The following is a 20610-nucleotide window of genomic DNA, read 5'->3' on the forward strand; positions in this document are numbered from 1 at the left end:
TACAAACTCAATCCATTTTCCCATGACCCGGTCTAGACTAGTACAAGAGCGACTAAATGAATTCCGATTTCCACTATATTCTAAGACTTAACCTCCGTCCCGGAATAAAATGGGAAAAGGCCTTCCAGATAGGCACCGCACATTCCCGCTTCGTATCACAATCAACCACCTGAAACAATCTACACCCCAAAAAGGGTGTAGCAAGTGCAATATCAGTACAATCCACGCGTACTGAGTAAGTATCATAGGCCAACAATGGTTAGTAACACATATCAATAAAAGAATTCGCAGATTACATGATAACAACCCAATCAAGTCATACGTCTATCTATCACACACTATACATCAATACCTTTAAGCATTAATTTCATTCCAATAATCACCAGTCAATCTCACAACGATCTCGAAACTCACATATCATTAAATTGTTCGTTTCAGTCTAATAGTCAACTCATCATCGAGACATCCCTTACCCTACATCACATAGAGACCAAACATATAACTAATCTTACGGACGATCTATGGGATAATTCAACAAGTTCAATCAACAAATCCAGATCCACGTACATGTCATTGCCTAAGTAAAGCACCTAATCCCAAATGTGCCAAGTCTGAATATATCAAGTCCGAATCCAACACCACAAGTACAACACCAACATCTCAAAATCAATAATAATGCAATGCAATAGTGTATTAATGCAATGCAATGCCATGCAAATGAGGTGTACACATGTACTCTGGACGGAAATATCGATGTCTCGGTAGCACAACCCAGCGTGACTCGCGAAGTCTAAGTGCCACCCGTCCCGGATCTTTGCCCATGAGGGGTTCTCACCGGCACCACTTTGGGGGTCCCGCGGAGTCCATCCACTAACAACGATTCTGAAAATATCATCGAAATCAGCCATGCAACAACGATGCCGGAATGGATCATTGGACATCGGCCATCTCACAATCACTCAAGTAAAAGAGTTTCATCAAATATCATTTTCACACAATCAACGATTCCGAAATTGATCATCGGACATCGGCCTTCTCACAATCACTCAAGAAAAAGAGTTTAACAAATATCAGTTTCACACAATTAACGATCCCGGAACTGATCATCAGACATCAGCCTTCTCACAATCACTCAAGTAAAAGAGTTTATCAAAATATCAGTCACACTCAATCACCGATACCGGATCATCACCGGGTATTGGCCATGCATCATGAATGAATGAGAATGCATGCTATGTGTGTATCAACCTCAAGCTCAATATCACAAGTACCAACAATGTGGTACGCCAACAATGTATCATATCGCAATACCAATAGTGGGTATGCCAATAATATATTAATATCATAATACGAACAGTGGGTATGCCAACAATATATCTATATCAAAATACCAACGGTGGGTATGCCAACAATATATCAATATCACATTACCAACAGTGGGTATGCCAACAATGTATCTACATCACAATACCAACAGTGGGCATGCCAACGATGTATCTACATCACAATAACAACAGTGGGTATGCCAACAATATATCCGAACCGCAAATACCACAGTGGGTATGCCAATAATATATCCAAACCAAGACGGATAACAGGATCTAATCTCTATCAACACTCATGGCATCAAGCCAACACAATAGAATAGTCAAACACAACACAACAGGGTGGCTAGTCCCAACACACAACAAGTCAATCAATCGGTATACATTATTACCACTAAATCGGCCTAACAACTTAGAACACTAATCTCACCCTATGTCACGCCCTATTTTTAACGGGTTAAAACTAGTTCACAACTTACGACTATATTTCCTCTGTTTGTTTTTTTAAAAAAATTCAGAGTCGCCACCTAATTTTAGGAAATATTAGGAAACCATTTGTAAAATGTAAACTCCATTTTTTAATCTTTGAAACCTGTGAGATTCTAGGTAAGGGTTTTTTTTACCCCGAGGGGAAAGTATTAAGCATTCCTCAGAGCCTGTCCGAGAACAGTCTTTAAACTTAGTTTAATTAACACTAGAGAGGGATTGTTTATCTATTTCTTATTTATTATTACCTATTTTAAAGAACTACTAAAGGGACTAATTTCCTAAGATAATTCATACAAATAGCAATTTTAAAGTCATTATAATCATGTATAGAAATGATTAGTGAGAGTATGTATGCATGTATGTAAAAGATGATATATGTGTATGTTTATTTCTAAAAGTAGTTTAGTATGCATGTGGTACACATGTATTTATGATGTATTTTTGTATAGAATAATAGTATAACAATGGGAGGATTAGTAAATAATGTATATATGTGATATACTTATATCCTATGTAAAGATGGTATATAACGCTTCAAAAATGGCTTTTTGTAATATGAGTAATATATATGATTAAAGGAATTATTGTTTACGAGAGAATACCTTTGGGCCAATTATTTGGGCCACAATGATAGAGAAACCATTTGTTCTTGCTCGAGAATTGATTCGTTATAGTTTAGACCTGCCATTAACTCAACACTAGTAATAATACAAAATTAAATCAATCTTAACTTTAACTAATAGCGAAATACCAAATTGGCAAGCTTCGAGTTTCAACTGGATTAAGAAGGAAAACCAAAGTAAATAAGTTAGCAATTTGTTATAGATCCAAATATACATATGTAATACTTGGATACATAAATTTAGATAGAAATAAATAAGGTTTAAGACTTGAGCCCTATTTGCCCCGTTTCTAGTTCTTCGGCCAAACATGCCGTGCTTCCAAATTTCTTCACTTCCAACTTTTGGTACATCTTTGTTCTACTGCCTCGCGTTATTTGTCCTCGCAAAAAATATGAAAGGAAAATGTTAGAAAAAATGATTACGCCACCCCGTAGGGTGACGTTTAGGAACATAAATAATATCCCGCGGACTCGTATCAAACTTTGAGAGCTTTGATTACGGAGGCTCAGACTCACGGTTCCGAGTATGGCAAAGGAATCCGAAACATGTCTTGGCTGCAGACTAGTGGCCATTCTAGTTGCCTCGCCAAACGCATGTTCATTCCTACCTCGTGATACTACTATGAGGTCATCAACACCTAAACTGAGGGATAACCTTTTCGGACAAAGACGGCCTCAAATTAATGTTTTTTTCATCCGCCCCAGTGTAGTATATATTCTTATCAGTGAATATTTCAAGTGTAGCAGTCTGTTCGGATGAATGAAGCACCTGCTCATTATATATATATGTTCGGATGAATGAAGCACCTGCTCATTATATATATATATATATATATATATTAACAGGGCAGCAACTCAATCACTCATAGGGCAACAATTTTTGACCTCAAACTTAACAGCAGCAATTCTACAATATGCCATAGCAAGCATGTAGCAAACAAGACATTAACTCATAATGGGCATTGAGGTAGAGGTAGATGCCAACCCCTCAAAATAACATTTCAAAGATATAGCAGTTGTGTCTTTTAGTATAGCAGCAGCTATTTTTCGCCAACATGAAGCCACAGGCTGGTCCAAGATTCCAACAACGATAAGCTCAACAACGCAGCAACTCAACAAGTCTCAAAATACAGCAGCAAACAGCCAAGAACACAGCAGCGTTTCAGCTAAAAAATGCAGCAACTGTTTGTCTTTAATAACCAACAGCCTATGACCTCAAAGCTGCCCAAAACTTGGCTCAAAATCTCAACAACTAGCTAAATATAGCAGCAGTTTCAACCCCGAATGAGCCTCAAAATAGAACGAAAACTCAGCCCTTTAGTGCAGCCATTGCGCAGCAACTAAATCACTCAAAGATGGCATTTTTCAACCCCAAAATACAGTGAACTTTCAACAAAAATACTGGCACTAAATCAGTCCCAAACTGAGGTGTAAATGGCCAAAAATGAAGCAACAAATGGCCCCAAATTGCAGCAGAAACTCAGCAGCACTGAACCACCAAAATGCCGCAGTTAATAAATCCCAAAGGCGGTGCAAATGGTCAAGAATATAGCAACTCATGGCAGCCAACATGATAACAAAATTGCAACAAACATATCAGCAATATCTTTTCCTCGAATTGCCTCAGAATGCAGCTCATTTCAATAATCAACACTGAGCAGTAGCTTGCTCAAAAGGTAGCAAGAGCAGTGCCCTAAATGCAGTAGCTAATGACTCTAAACGTGGCAACTTTAGCCTCAAGCAAAACTCAGCAATAAGCACATCAAATAAACAGCATGTCTTCCTCAGATATGCGATATCATTTGAGGTTTGAAACTCCCCAAGTCATGCAAAGAAGAGGAAGGGTGAAGAAGAATTAGTATCCAGCAGCCAAAGGATTTAGCAGAAGAAAAGAAATAATAACTACTTGAATATGAGGCATTCCACACTTGCTGAGTAAATATATAAACTTTCCCGAATCAATATGTCAAAGAAGGGTTAAGATTTGGGTTTTAAGAGTGGATGAGCATAGAAAGCAGTTCCATGATACGACCCAAGTATTTAGAAACTATAAATTATAAGAAACAAAGTATTATCTTTCAAAGTTGAGATTTTGGGATTAACGAGCCTCTGTAAATCAGTCCCTTAATGACTTCCAGAAAGTGACTATACCAACTAACACAACATGACTTAAAAGGAAAACTTCAAGACTGGTCATAAACATCACACAAGGAATCAAACCTAAGAGATTCAGGCTAACAAAAGGAAACATAGTACCTCAAGAAAGATGAACTTAAAAGCTAGCCATAACACACATATAACATAAGGCACTCTACACACTAAGTGTTGCTAAAAATATTGAGTTAATCTTCCAATATAGTACCCAAGCAGTTCATAGAAGGCAGAGAAGAAGAACTGAACATATTCAGACAGGATCCAGCTATAAGAGACATCTCAAAACTCAAAGCAAAATCTTTTTGAGGATTAGAAAGATTATACTTGGATTAAGTACACAAAAGGTAAAGTCACTAAAAGTGAACAAAGCTGGCACATCACCTTTGTATAATAATTCCAAGAAAATGGGTAAGGATCATGTTAGCTAATCACTGCTAGTGCACCTAAATTGAAAGCTTTTGACAAATCTATTCTAAAAGGGAGGGTGACTCATTGTAAACTGAGTGCACATTCCAGATTCAATTAAAGAAGAGTTTGGAAAATAGTACTTGAGGTTCTAAAAAAAACTTAACCAAACAGAGAAGAAAATTGAGAGAGATCCTGAATCAATTCATGCTTAGATTATTAAAACTGTTCTTAAGGAGAAACTGGATATGACCATTACATGGCTACATCTAGCAGCTAAGGATGTTAGGAAACTCAGTCATGATTTTTTGGAAACAAAGGAAATATTACACAATATAACACCTAAACAGTAACTCTGAAGATTCATATTCAAATAGGGTGAGTGTTAATATAATGTGGGAACAGTACAGCAGCAGCACACATTTAGAGATTATCTAGGCTCGATGTTTAGCTACTGGAAATAAACTTAAACAAAACAACCACCTAATACAACTGATTTCCCTTTGTGGTTAATCTTAAACTAGTTAAGCCAATCGCTATTAATGAAGTATGAAAATTTATTCTGAGATGGAAATCAGTATCTGAACATAGTTGGAAGCTAATAATAAATGGTCTATTGTGTTGTTCTAACTAAATCATTCAAGCTATCAACCAAACAGCCACTCAATTTTGAAGCAACTTCCAGTTCATATGAGCTTGTAACCAACATAATTAATACGTTAAAGAAACACTCTTATCCTGCCTCTTCTTATGTTAAAGAAAAGAGGGTGAAAATAGAAGGAAATAGAAGGGCAATCCAAACAGAGAAGATGATTCAACTTATAAGCAAAGATGATTAAATCTGGTTCTTATACGGCTAAAACAGAATTAGAAACACCCCAAAGGAAATCATGTTCTAACATGAAAGGGGCCGAGCAATCAACTTAACATTATTGGATTAAGTTAGGAAGACCAGCAAACTACTTGTGAGAGCATTACTTTCTTAATCCTATAGCTTCTAGGTGAATGAGAGAACTAAAGGCAGAAGCAAAATATCACAGTTGACTAACATTAAGCAAACGATATTCATCACAAAGAACTGAAGAAAAAAAAAGCATTTGATAAACTCGAACCTAATTCTCAAAGTTAACCAATTCAACCATATATCATTATCTCCCAATTAAAGATATTGCAAATAAGAGGTTACAGAGCTAAAACTTGCAGGTTGAATGAACACATAGAGCAAATAGAGAACGAATAGAGGAAAACTTAAACAGCTAATTCACATACTAAGTTTTCGCCTCTACATCAACCAATGCTTATCAAAACTAGAGTCAAGCTATACCAAACCAGTATACAACCTTAAGCACATACCTTAATCCTTATCCTTAAGCTAAAACGTAGTTAACGTTACACAATTTTAAACTAATCTATTTCAAATAGAAGCAAATAAACAGCAACCATATTTAACACATACTAACACATGATTAAGGCGGAAATTAAAAGAAAGGGACTTTAAAAATTACCTTTTTGTCGAGCAACGACAGGGGGCGACAAGAGTTGACGAGGAACACTCTTTCACACAAAATCGACTATTCCGACGAATCGGAAGACTTTAAAAATTTAACTACGAGTAAGAAACTTCCTCAAAACTCAAGGCTTAGCCGAGTTTCTAAGTGTTTCTACTCTTTCGGGTGTAAAAAAAAACCATTTTGGTGGTGTCCACATTAAATTTAAACACACACTTTGATCATAATAGAAGGAAACTGAAGCTAACACATCCTAATAATTATACCAAACAGTGTCCACATTAAATTTAAACACACTTTAATCCTCGTCATTAGTTTTACCCGACCTTAAACTGACCTAGTTTCGAAACTAAAAGAAACGGCGAATATACTTAACATATGGGAGAAAGTAAATTATTTATTTGACTCTAACAAGATTATAACTAAATAAATTCAGAAGTGACAGAACTAAAGAAATATATGGAAAATGCCAAGACAAGCAGCGACGAGGTTGAACACATATTCGACGAAATTAGTCCACTTACACTAATTTACAACAAACGAGGAGAGGACACATTCCGACCAACCAAACCAAACAAACGACGAGGAAATACTTGAACAAAACTACATTTTTCTCCTACACAATTGAAAAAAAACGAAGTAAAAAAAATATATGATTACCTTCTTCGTGACAGCGAACTGAGGCTTGTTGTTGTCTCGAGTCTCCGAATCCTCTTGAAGAGCCGAGAACCACCCAAGAATTCGACAAAAAGCAAACTTAAAGTTAAAAGAGAGATTTTTTTTTTCTTTAAGAAAACAGATGAAATTTTTTTTTGGGTTATTCAAAAGGAATTTCCAACACTTGAACCTATCAACGTAAAGGGGATTTTCTACCCTTCAAAAACTTATTTCAACACAAAGCTAAAGGGTTGTATTTATAGCCAGATTTAGGAGCTCAACAGCTTCTCAAGGAAGCCAAGAATTCGAAATTCAAACAAGAAGTGGGAAAATCTTCAGAGACGTTTCTGACAGAGGAGATGATGAAGAATGGGGATGGGACTTACCCTGAAATCTGCTGAAATCGCACATGGAGCCTGCAAGCTTCAGAGATGGAGTGTGAGGAAGGAGAAGAGGTATGTGACCTGACGTGAGAGGTGAACAACAGGCGGATTTTGTGGAATATGGCTAGTTAGGGATTTCAGATTTCCATTGAATTTGGGTGAAGAATACTTGGGTCGTTTGGTTGAAGAGGAGCGTAGGGATCATTTGGTTTAGGGCTGTTAGGTTCTGATTAGAGTAGAAAGAGTTAGGGGTTTTAGTTTAGGTGTTGGGTCGGGTCAGTTCGGGTCGGTTTTTGGGCTGGAGCGGTTTGGGTTGGTGATAGTGGCCTGGACGTTTTGGGTTAAGTGTTGGGCTGCTGTGAATTGAAGTTGGAATGGGGTTATTTGGCCCAAACGGTTAGTTGATGAATTAAAATATTTCAAATATAGTAGAGTAAATCCGAATTTCCCCATTCTTTTTCATAAAATTTAATAAAATATACTTCTTTGTCCTAATTATTTCTCAAAAAATGTGTACATATGAAAATTATAATACAAGTAATTTGACATACGTATTTAGTTTGAAGTAGAATAAACGATGATTAACATAGTAATAAATAGGATCAAAGGAAAAATATCAACGCCAATATTGATATACGAATATCAATACTATTTTTGAGTGATTTAATTGTAAAGAACGATGTTTAGTAATTTTATAATTAAAAATACGGTATTTGATAATTTTTAAGAAACAATAAGAATGTTCTTTCTTAACTTTAGAGAAATATATCTCGAAAAATAGCGTAATAATTAATGAAAATATTCCAAACTCATTCTGGCGAATTTTCAGGACTGAGAAGCATAATGGAATTAATTAAACGAAAAAAGAGGGCCAAAATTGGGTGTCAACACCCTACACTCAAAATCCCTCGCCACAACTCATTTAGGACTCAATCACAATCGTTGGTTCATTTTGTCCTCCTATTTATCCACTAGATTCACTATTAATGGCATAACACAAGTAATCACATATTATGGGAAATTTTCATCATTAGGCACAAAAATAAGTTTCGTCCACTACTCCCAAGTCACATAAATTCACCGATATTCAATAAAAACCACATCAAACAACTTAAGGAATCTACAGGCCACAAGCCCGAACAAACAAGTCACACAACAGTACCATCCTAGGATTCCATCCCAAATCTCCGATTTCCTACACATGCATTTTCCGTTCCTTCTAATACAAAAATATGGGAAACTAACCGGAGTCTGTCGAAGGGAAGCCATAACCTACCTGGCAGCCGAACAGGTGCCACGAACCCACATCTTGTTTCGTTTTTCGAAGCGTCTCCAAAAAATCAAAATCTATCACATATGAATTCTGTGTAAGAGACCATGAATAATGACACCCATATTGACTACTTTCTATTCGGGTCAAATTCTAACCCTTAATTTAGGAAAAATAGGTCCCAAGGGCAAAATAGGAATTTTATGACCAAAATACCAATTTCAATACCAAAAGGTCAAAACCCATTATTTTAATCATAGGAATACTCAATTAATTCTCAAAATCATCATTATTATGAAAACCCCCAAATTTGGATCTAAGAACCCTAACTTTAATTCATGAAAATCAACACTAGAATCGAATATTAATGATTCACAGGCCTAGATATGACATTATCTAGCATGAACAACAACAATTTCATCATTAAACATCATCTAATAATCAATTTCGTTTTTAACCGTTCTTCACATGAAACCCATAAAAACCCTTCTTTTGATATTAAGCCTTTTTATGGAAAATAGGAATCTAGCTAGTTTGTTCCCAACATATTCAGGCATATTCAACATTAATCTTACTATTTAGGAAGATTCTAGGAACCAAAAATGATTTAGAACTTAACTCAAGAACCCATTTGAAGACCCAATAGATTCTGTGGATTCTAGATTATGCTAGATGACTAAGAGAGGTTAATGAAACATAATAAGGTAGGAATGTTACCTTAGGGAAGGAATTGCTTGAAAACCCTCCAATTCGCCTCCACTAGGCTCTCAAGTCGGAATAGAAATAATGACTAGGGTTTTAAACTTATAACACTGCTCGTCGACCGCTCCAGCGGTATCGCCCTAGTGGTTGGGCAGACCGCTACAGCGGTCAAGGCCAGGACTCCACTTACCGCTGTAGCGGCAACCACACCGCTACAGCGGTCCTGGTGCCGTTACAGTGGACACCAGACACTAGCAATTTTTCCCAAGTTTCACCAGTTGATCCGATTTTCCGACTAGTTGTCGAGGCCATCTGCTCACATACCATACACATAGATACACATAAAAACACGCTACTAACGGGCCCGTGGCCTCGGAATTCTCAACAGAGCTCTCGTTGACCGAGTCAACTTTGGGTCAACTCTTTTTCACTTTAAACCTATATTTCACAAAAGTTGTCTGAATCCCGATCTAGACACCTCGGGAAGCGTGCCAACGGTTCCCTCGGGTCAAAATGGCTAATCACAACTCGGGAAAGGGAGAAAATACCGAAAGGGCTATAACGACAAAACAGATCGTTACATCAGATACTAATTAAATAATCGCTCGTCCTCGAGCAAAGAACGAGAGTAGGCCAAGCTTACGGTAACCAAGGAAATCATATCACAACCAATACGAAACTCTTATGACAAAAGCAAACCCAAATCGCAACTCGCTCGCACTTAGCCTAAAGACCCAATTACCATACCTCTAAAACAAACACGGATCTCACATACAAAATTCAAGTAGCACGAACCTTTGGACATAACTAAATCATAAAACACTCCAAATTGGTAAGATATTCCGAGCTAGCTAATCCTTTTGATTCACCCTTTTTCCAAGTCATCCCTTGAATCACAATTTCTCAGAAGTGCATAATACAAACCGAAACCATGACTTACTCTTTCCAAAAGAGGATCCTAGTTCTTCCAGAAAACTCTAAGCTATTTCTTTGAAACTTATCTTTCTCGTAGTAGACTTGGTCAATCTTAAGTCGTCTTAACTCTTCAACTCATTACCAGGAACGTACCATCGAGTACCGCGTAGAGCAAGATTTGCCAACATCCAATGATCAGAACAGAGCCTTATCACAATCCTAGAATCTCTTCGAAGCACCACCATTATCATTAAACCCATTGTACTAACCGAAAGGCTGACTCTGGTGAGACACCACAAGGACTAGTAATAGCAAACCTCAAAAGTCAGGCGTTCCTTATCACATCTATTAAACTGATTTACTTGGAACCCATAAGTTCTCTTGGAGTTACAAACTCGATCTAACCATTTCCATTCAAACCATAATGACCCGAAATGAACACACCATTTCAAAATATATCAGTAATCACACAAACTAATTCCAATATCCGAAACCCATCACACCCTTACTGCGCATAGCAAACCATAAGTTACCGCTCTCGGCTCTAAAAGCTGAAACTTATCCAAATTGTTCTCAAGGTACCGGATAACTAAATCTTGTGAATGCAACCTCAAATTCCTTAACATTACCCAATACGCATACCTAGTACAACCCGAATTTTCTGACACTAAGGACATATGTACTCATAAATCAATCTTTTAACTATCAAACTTTCCATTGTAATACCTAAATAACCCATAATACTTCTGAAAGCATCAAAATCTCATAATCCCTTACGCTAACAAGCATAATCACTTCGGACCCATAATATCTGAAGTTTTTCCGTCAATATTGTTCATAACATGAAACACTTAGCACAACACGATCCCATTTCGGAAACACTGATAGCCATAACATACAAAGAATTTCTACAAATCCTTTCTCTAATACACACATTAACTTATTCACTGCAAAGTACTGTGAAACTATCAAAAGGGGTACCACACAAGCCACTTCCGATAAATCCAACATGTTGGTTATCTAAAATCTCACTTCTCACTCAGCCACTGGTCACAACTTCTTGTCACTTACCCATTCTGTAAACTTACTTTCTCAAAACCACACAACAATCACAAGCTCGTCTATTCCATACTAGACAACAATACCACAATTCAAATAGATTCAAGTACTCCCAAGGGCGCACCTAATTCTTGCCACTCTCGACTAATACTAGCCAGTTCTCGAAGCCACTAAATCAATTACCGCAATCATAAGTCTTGCACATTACCGAACCAACCTTGGAGATAGAATCACACCACACACTTTACACATTAGAGTTTCTTACAACACATTGGAGTCTAACCCGACTAAACTCTAAATCCAACGAAGCGCATACTTGCTCTACAATGACCCACTTTCCTCTACCAAGGTTCCCTTATTCCATTCCTTATTTTGAATTCCAAAATGATCCATATAACTCGAATAGGTTTAAGCCTCATCTCTGATTCACTAAATTAGAACGTCTCCATTGTCGAACCTAAACACACCTAACCATTCAAGCCACTATACCATTAACTCAACCAGATAACAACACCGATAAATAACAAAACTCACCGAAGCTACACAACAAGTACAAAGGCTCTCAGCCTCAATCAGATACTGGACATAAGTCTTAACAGTTTCTTGGTTACTAGACTCTCACTCTCGTAATAGTCACAAACACATTCTCATAAGCATGCTAGATACTAATTATTTCCTTCTTAGTGCTCAAGAATTTTCTATCCAAATCCTCTTTATCAAGACTCAATTCCATGTACACAACAAGTACCAATACCAATCCCCTTAAGAATTTGTCTTCTCTATGCTCTTTCACAATATCGTCCTTTTAGTACTTACTCTCAACTTTTCTTATCATATAGCAACCCGACATACGAAATCGATTTCACAGAATTTAGAACGGGTTTCTGCCATTCGAGGGAGAATACAACAAGAATACATAGATACCAATTGGAATCGCCTAGATACCAATTGGACCCTACCGAGATACTAATTCGACCAAAGTAGCACGAATATAAATAATGAAGGGAGTTTTCCTAACATGCCTCATAGCCTCTTGTGGATGGGTACAGACGTCTCCGTACCATTCCATGAGAATCTACTACATATTTATCTTATACCTAGTAGACTGGTAACCTAAGCACTGATACTAACTTTTCACGACCCATTTCAGGATCACGCGGGCACCTACCTTTCCCACCTTGATAGGTGAACCCTCTCATTGAATACACATCAGTTTAATAAAGATGATTTATTTAAACCAATAGATATTTAGAAATAACAGCGGAACATCATAATATATGTTTAATAAACTCAAGCATTCATATGAGAATGAATGAGAATGCGTGCTATGCGTGTATCAACCTTAAGCTCAATATCACAGGTACCAACAATGGGGTACGCTAATAATGTATCATATCACAATACCAACAGTGGGTATGCCAACAATATATCAACATCACAATACCAACAGTGGGTATGCCAACAATGTATCTATATCACAATACCAACAGTGAGTATGCCAATAATATATCAATATCACATTACCAACAGTGGGTATGCCAACAATGTATCTACATAACAATACCAACAGTGGGTATGCCAACAATTGATCTACATCATAATACCAACAGTGGGTACGCCAACAATATATCCGAACCACAAATACCACAGTGGGTATGCTAATAATATATCTAAACCAAGACGGATAACAGGATCTAATCTCTATCAACACTCATGGCATCAAGCCAACACAATAGAACAGTCAAACACAATACAACAGAGTGGCTAGTCCCAATACACAACAGGTCAATCAATCGGTATACATTATCACCACTTCATTAAATCAGCCTATCAGCTTAGAACACGAATCTCACCCTACACTCAAAATCCCTCGTCACAACTCATTTCAGACTCAATCACAATAAGTAATCACATATTACGAGAAATTTTCATCATTAGGCACAAAAATAAGTTTCGTCTGCTACTCCCAAGTCACATAAATCCACCGATATTTAATAAAAACCACATCAAACAACTTAAGGAATCTACAGGCCACAAACCCGAACAAACAAGTCACACAACAGTACCATGCTAGGATTCCATCCCAAATCTCTAATTTCCTACACATGCATTCTCCGTTCCTTCTAATGCAAAAATATGGGAAACTAACCGGAGTCTACCGAAGGGAAGCCATAACCTACCTGGCAGCCGAACAGGTGCCACGAACCCAAATCTTATTTCGTTTTTCGAAGCATCTCCAAAAAATCAAACTCTATCACATATGAATTCTGTGTAAGAGACCATGAATAATGACACCCATATTGGCTACTTTCTATTCGGGTTAAATTCCAACCCTTAATTTAGGAAAAATAGGTCCCAAGGGCAAAATAGGAATTTTATGACCAAAATACCAAGTTCAATACCAAAAGGTCAAAACCCATTACTTTAATCATAGGAATACTCAATTAATTCTCAAAATCATCATTATTATGAAAACCCCCAAATTTGGATCTAAGAACCCTAACTTTAATTCATAAAAATCAACTCTAGAATCGAAGAATAATGATTCACAATCCTAGATATGACATTATCTAGCATGAACAACAACAATTTCATCATTAAACATCATCTAAGAATCAATTTCATTTTTAACCCTTCTTCACATGAAACCCATAAAACCCTTCTTTTGATGTTAAGCCTTTTATGGAAAATAGGAATCTAGCTAGTTTGTTCCCAACATATCCAGGCATATTCAACATTAATCTTACTATTTAGGAAGATTCTAGGAACCAAAAATGATTTAGAACTTAACTCAAGAACCCATTTGAAGACCCAATAGATTCTATGGATTCTAGATTATGCTAGATGACTAAGAGAGGTTAATGAAACATAATAAGGTAGGAATGCTACCTTAGGGAAGGAATTGCTTGAAAACCCTCCAATTCGCCTCCACAAGGATCTCAAGTCGAAATAGAAATAATGACTAGGGTTTTAAACTTCTAACACTGTTCGTCGACCGCTCCAGCGGTACCGCCCCAGTGGTTGGGCAGACCGCTACCGCGGTCAAGGCCAAGACTCCACTTACCGCTACAGCGGCAACCACACCGCTACAGCGGTCCTGGTGCCGCTATAGAGGACACCAGACGCCAGCTATTTTTTCCAAGTTTCACCATTTGATCCAATTTTCTGACTAGTTCGCGAGGTCATCTACTCACACACCATACACATAGACACACATAAAAATATGCTACGAACGCGCCTATGGCCTCGGAATTCCTAGCGGAGCTCTCGTTGACCGAGTCAACTTTGGGTCAACTCTTTTTCAATTTAAACCTATATTTCACAAAAGTTACCCGAATCCCGATCTAGAAACCTCGGGAAGCATGCCAATAATTCCCTCGGGTCAAAATGAGCTAATCACTGCTCGGGAAAGGACAAAAATATCGAAAGGGCTATAATGACCAAACGGGTCATTACAAGCTGTAAAGCCGAGCTACTCGCTACACACAAGTACAACAGTTGAGCTGGCCCATGCTTTAGGTCAAATATTGAATGAGTGGTCTTTATCCTTCCCACATGTTTCCCACTCTACATACAACATGTTGCATCATATTGTGTATCACTTGGAAAAGCCTAAAAATCACCCAAACGGTGCAGCCGTCACAAGACTCTCCAAGTGTTCAAAAAAGCTAATCACAAACTGAAGGACCTGTTTCCAACATTGAAGATGCTTTACTCTTTTAGTTTGTTTTAAGCTATGTTTCATGTGCTTTAACTTGTAAACCTACTCTTCTCTTATAAGAGTTGTTGTAGGTATTTCAAATTCTTAGTAGTTATTAGGCAGCTTACCTTTCAGTCTTAAGTGGCACCCTTGGCTAGTTTAGTCTAAGATGTATTAGTTGGGTTTGGCTAGAGGTAGTCAACCGTAGTTTCCTTGGCTAGAGTTGGTCAGGTGGAGGAATTTGCAATTGGTGTTTTACAAAGGTTAAGGGACTATGGGATTTAGTTCCTAAGTTACATAAGTGTTATTCTAAGGGTTGAGGGATTAGGGAGTTAGTTCCTAAGATTACGATAGGTTGTAATCTGAAGTTGCTCGTGTAGTGGAGTTGTAATCCTACTGGGGTAGGTCGTGGTTTGTAATCCCTTGAGCAAGGAGTTTTTCACGGTAAAAATAATGTCTTCTTTACTTACTGCATTGCATAAGGGAACTGGTACTCAACCAGGTCCCTCCATACATTGTTTAGTGGACGCATAGCCTACATCAATTGGTAACAGAGCAGGTACTTTCTAAAAAGTTAACACCTAGAAATGGCTGCTCCATCCAATATGGAAGAAGGTCAATCTTTCACCAGGCCACCCAGATTTAACGAGAAATACTATGGGAGGTGGAAGACTAGAATGCACGACTTCATCATGGCTGAAGACTCAGAGTTGTGGGATATCATCTGTGATGGCCCCTATATTCCAGTACACACAAGTGAAGATGGTGTAGAAGCCACTACCAAAACAAGGAAAGAGTACAATGATGCTGACAGGAAGACAGTGGAGAAAAATTATAAAGACAAGAAGATCCTTGTGTGTAAAATAGGACCTGATGATACAATCGAGTCTCAGCGTGCTCAACTGCTAAAGAGATCTGGGAAGCTCTTCAAACTGCCCATGAAGGAACAACACAGGTGAAGAACTCCAAGATCGACATGCTCACCAACAAAATGAAAGAGTGGGAATCTATTCACAATATGCACACTAGATTCACCTCTATTATAAATGAGCTTCATTCTCTAGGACAGGACATTACAACTACTAAACTGGTGAGGATGTTGCTTTGTGTTTTGCTGGATTCTTGGGAAAACAAGGTAAATGCTATTTTTGAAGCCCAAGACCTCACCAAGCTGATGGTCAATGAACTCATTGGAAACCTTAAAACCTATGAGTTGAAGATGACCTTGAAGAAGGATGAAAAGAATGAAGTAAAAAGAGAAAAGAGTCTTGCTCTCAAAGATGCCAGAGAAGAATCATATGATGATGAATCTGAGCTAGCATATCTCACATGAAGATTTATTAAACCGATCCAAAGAAGTTGTGGAATCTCGAAGGCAGGAAGCTCCAGCAGAAACTCCATAGGAAATGACTATCTCTGCCATAAGTGTGGTAGACCTGGTCACTTCGCCAAAAAGTGTTCTCTGATTAAACAAGATAGTTATGACAGCACTGCAAAGAGAAACTAGCTTCCTAACAAAAGGTTTAGAAGAAAGGAATTTGCTGATGAAATAGTAAAGCAGGCACTTGCTGCATTAAGGAACTCCTCCAGTGAGTCTAAAGATGAGAACGACAGAGGGGATACATCTGTGGTGGTCATTGAAGATGAAACCTCCAAGTATGAGTCTATCTTTGCACTCATGTAAAAGTCAGATTCAGACAATAGTGATGAAGTGAAAGAGGTAAATTTCTTGGAGGTAAAGAAAACCTGAAAGCCTACTCTATAAATAAAGTCATGTCACTGTCAGGCGTGTTAATTGATGCCTATCACGCCCTTATTGCTGAAAAGGATGCACTAACTCTTGAAATCATTAATTCTGAACTTGAAAGAAACAATCTGTTGGTGTCAATTGGAGAGATGAGAGAGCGTGTTGATGAGACCAATCAACTAAATATTATCCTGGAAGGTCAAATAAAAGGGGATACAGAAGCATCTATTAAAGGGAAGGGTGAAGCTAGTATTGGAGCTTGAAGATGAGATCAAAAATGCAAAACTAAGTCTCACTTCTGAAGGCGAGAGGAGGAAGTAATTGAAGGAAGACTCGAACAGAATTAAATTTGATCTTGATAAAACTCTCAAGTGGACCTGATCCTCTGATGTAATTACCTCCATGTACAAGAGTAAAGAAAGTGGTGGGGAAGGGATTGGTTACAAGAAGACACCCTACAATCCCCACAGCAATTATATCTCCACCACTGAAAATTGGTTGTGCACTCATTGCAGGCAAACAGGTCACTACAAGGAGTCTTGCAAAGAAAGAATTGAATCCTTTAAGAGGAACAGAGACTTCATCAAAAGGAAAGTAAGTTTGATCACGAAAGGAACTGGTTCTCAAAAGAAAGGACCTCAGAAGAAGAAAGGGAATGTGCTTCCTTTCTGAGCAAAAAGGAACTTAATCCATCCCTTTTATAACTATAAGGGACCTAAGCTGGTTTGGGTTCCCAAATCCAAACACTGACATCATGTGCAAGTTGAGGAGAGAGAAAAAGAAGGTGGATGTGACAGAAGAAGGGGTATGTACACATGAGAGGTGCAGGACAACATATGAACAAAGTATAAAACTACTGCTCAGCACTGTCAAAACTATCCAGAGACCCGGTCTCTTTGTGACTCAGGTTAATAGTTCTCTCAGTACCTTCATATGTTTTGAACTATTTAAGTGCGAAGTCGGTCAAGCGTCTTCTAATTCAAATTTCAAACCTTAAGTCTTCCAATCGACACTTCACTTTTGACCCAATCTATCTCGTCTCTCACCCCTGTCCTAAAATGTCATCTCGGACACCTTAAATGCATCTCTCGTGTCTTTCTCTTTCTTCACTTACCAAAATCATAAGACCGTTGAACTTCTCATTCTCTCTTCTGTCCTATACAAGGCTGTCTGAACCAACTCCCATCTCATCACTCTTACCAAGTACAAATTTCTCAAAACCCTCCTTCAAGCCAAATCAAAATGAACTAAATTCAAACTGATCGACATTTACAAAACAGAAGCTATCGTTAATTTTCCCCCCACTAGGCAATGGTTCCATTCATAGGCACATTACATGTTTCCAAATAGCACATAATATGAGATACGGTATTTTTCTGATCATAGACCGTACTTGATATGGGGTAGTCTATCTATCGGGTTTGAACACGTCTAAAATATCCAAATCACTCGGTCTACTTCATATTTGGATTTGTCTTAGCTCTAACCTAGGCATATGCAAGAGTGGGATTTTCAAACTGACCTTGGACCCCAGCGGACTACTCGGGGTAAACCGTTGTCGGACGTTGGGTGACCGCACACCAACTTAACGTTCAACGTGTTCCAAAGAAAGGGTGTTTAGAGTTTTTTAGTGAAGGCTAGACCGTGATCCCACGTGTCCCCTTTAAAACCATGCTTTTGCCAGGAGTGGCAGAATTTATGATATGATATGAATGATAGTTCAAAATTGAGGAAATTAAACACATAAGCAATTAAATAAAGTTAAAATCACATTATATTGAAACCCTTATGATTAGAACCTAGGAAATCCCCAGCAGAGTCGCCATCTGTTACGGTTCACTTTTATGCGGGTGCATAAAACCTACTAAGAGGTTGTTGGCGCTCTAATTGGATTTTAGTATTTTTAGAGTTGCCACCTAATTTATTAAGGGAAATTAGGAAAACCAAGTTAAAAAGGATTTATTAAACAATAGAAAAATCCTTTTGAACCAAAGATCAAGGTAAGGGTTCTGGTGATCTCCTAGGGAAGGTTTTACACAACCTAATATTTAAAAACCGTAGAATACGGTTGATCTACGAGCTTCAATGTGTGATTAATGTATTTATTTGCTAAAATGTTAAACTTTCCACAAAAATGTCATTCATTTTTATCATAAACTCAAGAAATTTTTTGGCAAAAACTCTCCTTAGAAAAGGAAGGTTTTGGGTTTAAAAATTCGCATAAGTGTTCAACTCACTTTATATCCGGACTAGGACACACCCGGGATTTCTCCCGAGTAGAGTCACTACTGTTTTAGTCTTAATAAAATGAGTTTAGTACTTATAGGTTATATATATATAGTATAAGGAAAGTATGGAGTATATGTCCGATTTTGTACATATGTATTGTAAAGAAAGACAGTTTATTCAAGTCCATTTTTATCCATTTTTGAAGCTCAGCAAGTCAACTTATATTCATACCCAAAGCCATCTTATCTCAATTTAGTTCAAGTGGATCTCCCTTTGTTTTTGGTCCATAAGTTTTTTGGGCTTTCGGCCCACAATCAAAATGTTTGAGTCAATAAGGTCCATTTCTGTTTCAAAAAAATCCCGAGTTCTCAACTCCTAATTTTTAGAATTTTGCCCAAGTGTTTGAAATGTTTTTATCAAGATAGATTCATCATCCGAACAGTCCTTAAGACACATTTTCCATCTCTTCATCTCAAATTCATTTTTTTGTTTTTAGTCTCAATAAGCAGTTTTTGGTTATGGCAGTGGGCTTGAGGCCCAAAATAAACTTCCAGATTTTGGCTAAAGGGCAGAAGGCCCAAAATTAATTACTACTTAATCTCTTTGAAATCTTTAAACTATATCAAACCAACCCCTTTTCTTTTTAAAACATCATTAGTCCAAATTAATTGTCAATTTTCATGCAAAGTTATATTAACCGACTTTTGAAAAAAAAAAAGGTTTTAGGCAACTTCATAATATACTATGTGTTTCCTAAGTTCTACATATGCATAAGGGTTTCAATAGTCTTTCGAGTCTTTACAAGTATACAATCATACATAAATTGAAAAAATAAAAAGAGAAAGGTAGGCTGGTGGGCCTACCTAAGCCCATCAGTTGGATATTTTTACTCATAGCTAGGCCTTCAAATAAATATTAGCTTCCCTTTCATATTTTTTCTCCCTTTCCTCAGGTCCGGACTCGATTTCAAAGAAGGAGTTGGGCCTCAGGCCTAACAGGTTAATGCAATGGAAGGCGGCCCAAGTGGCCTGTACGGTTTTACATAAGACACAAAGGGGAAAAGAGAGGATAAGGATTAGAAGGTGTTTACACTAAGTACAAAGCTAATTAAGTATGTATAATTCATGTGTATAAAAAAAAACAAAGTACAAAATATGAAATATAGACCGTAAGATAAGCCAAACGATACAAACAAAAGCGCAATTTAATATAGTCCTTTTAAACAAGTGTAGATTGGCCCAAATGTAGAAGGAGGCATGACCAGAAACAAAACAAGTTTAACATGGCAAGTCAAATAGGGACCAGGTTTGGAATTCTTCTAAGTGGTATACCATATATACACCAGATATACAGGTTCATATATACCTTAGGTATACAAAGCTTGTACCTGTCTGGTATACATTGGTATACCTTCTATATGCACAACTTATATTCAAATAAAACAA

General features: G+C 37.5%; 1 long non-coding RNA gene across 1 annotated transcript; it reads right to left on the reverse strand.

The window, feature by feature from the left end:
- Window positions 1–2616: 2616 nt before the first annotated feature.
- Window positions 2617–7787, reverse strand: LOC132603581 (uncharacterized). Its single transcript, XR_009568421.1, has 2 exons — window positions 3244–7787; window positions 2617–3205 (listed from the first exon to the last, which is right to left on the reverse strand). It is a non-coding gene; the product is annotated as an uncharacterized LOC132603581 (long non-coding RNA).
- Window positions 7788–20610: the final 12823 nt, after the last annotated feature.

The sequence above is a fragment of the Lycium barbarum genome, chromosome 7 (genome assembly GCF_019175385.1).
Source record: "Lycium barbarum isolate Lr01 chromosome 7, ASM1917538v2, whole genome shotgun sequence".
Lineage (NCBI taxonomy): Eukaryota > Viridiplantae > Streptophyta > Magnoliopsida > Solanales > Solanaceae > Lycium > Lycium barbarum.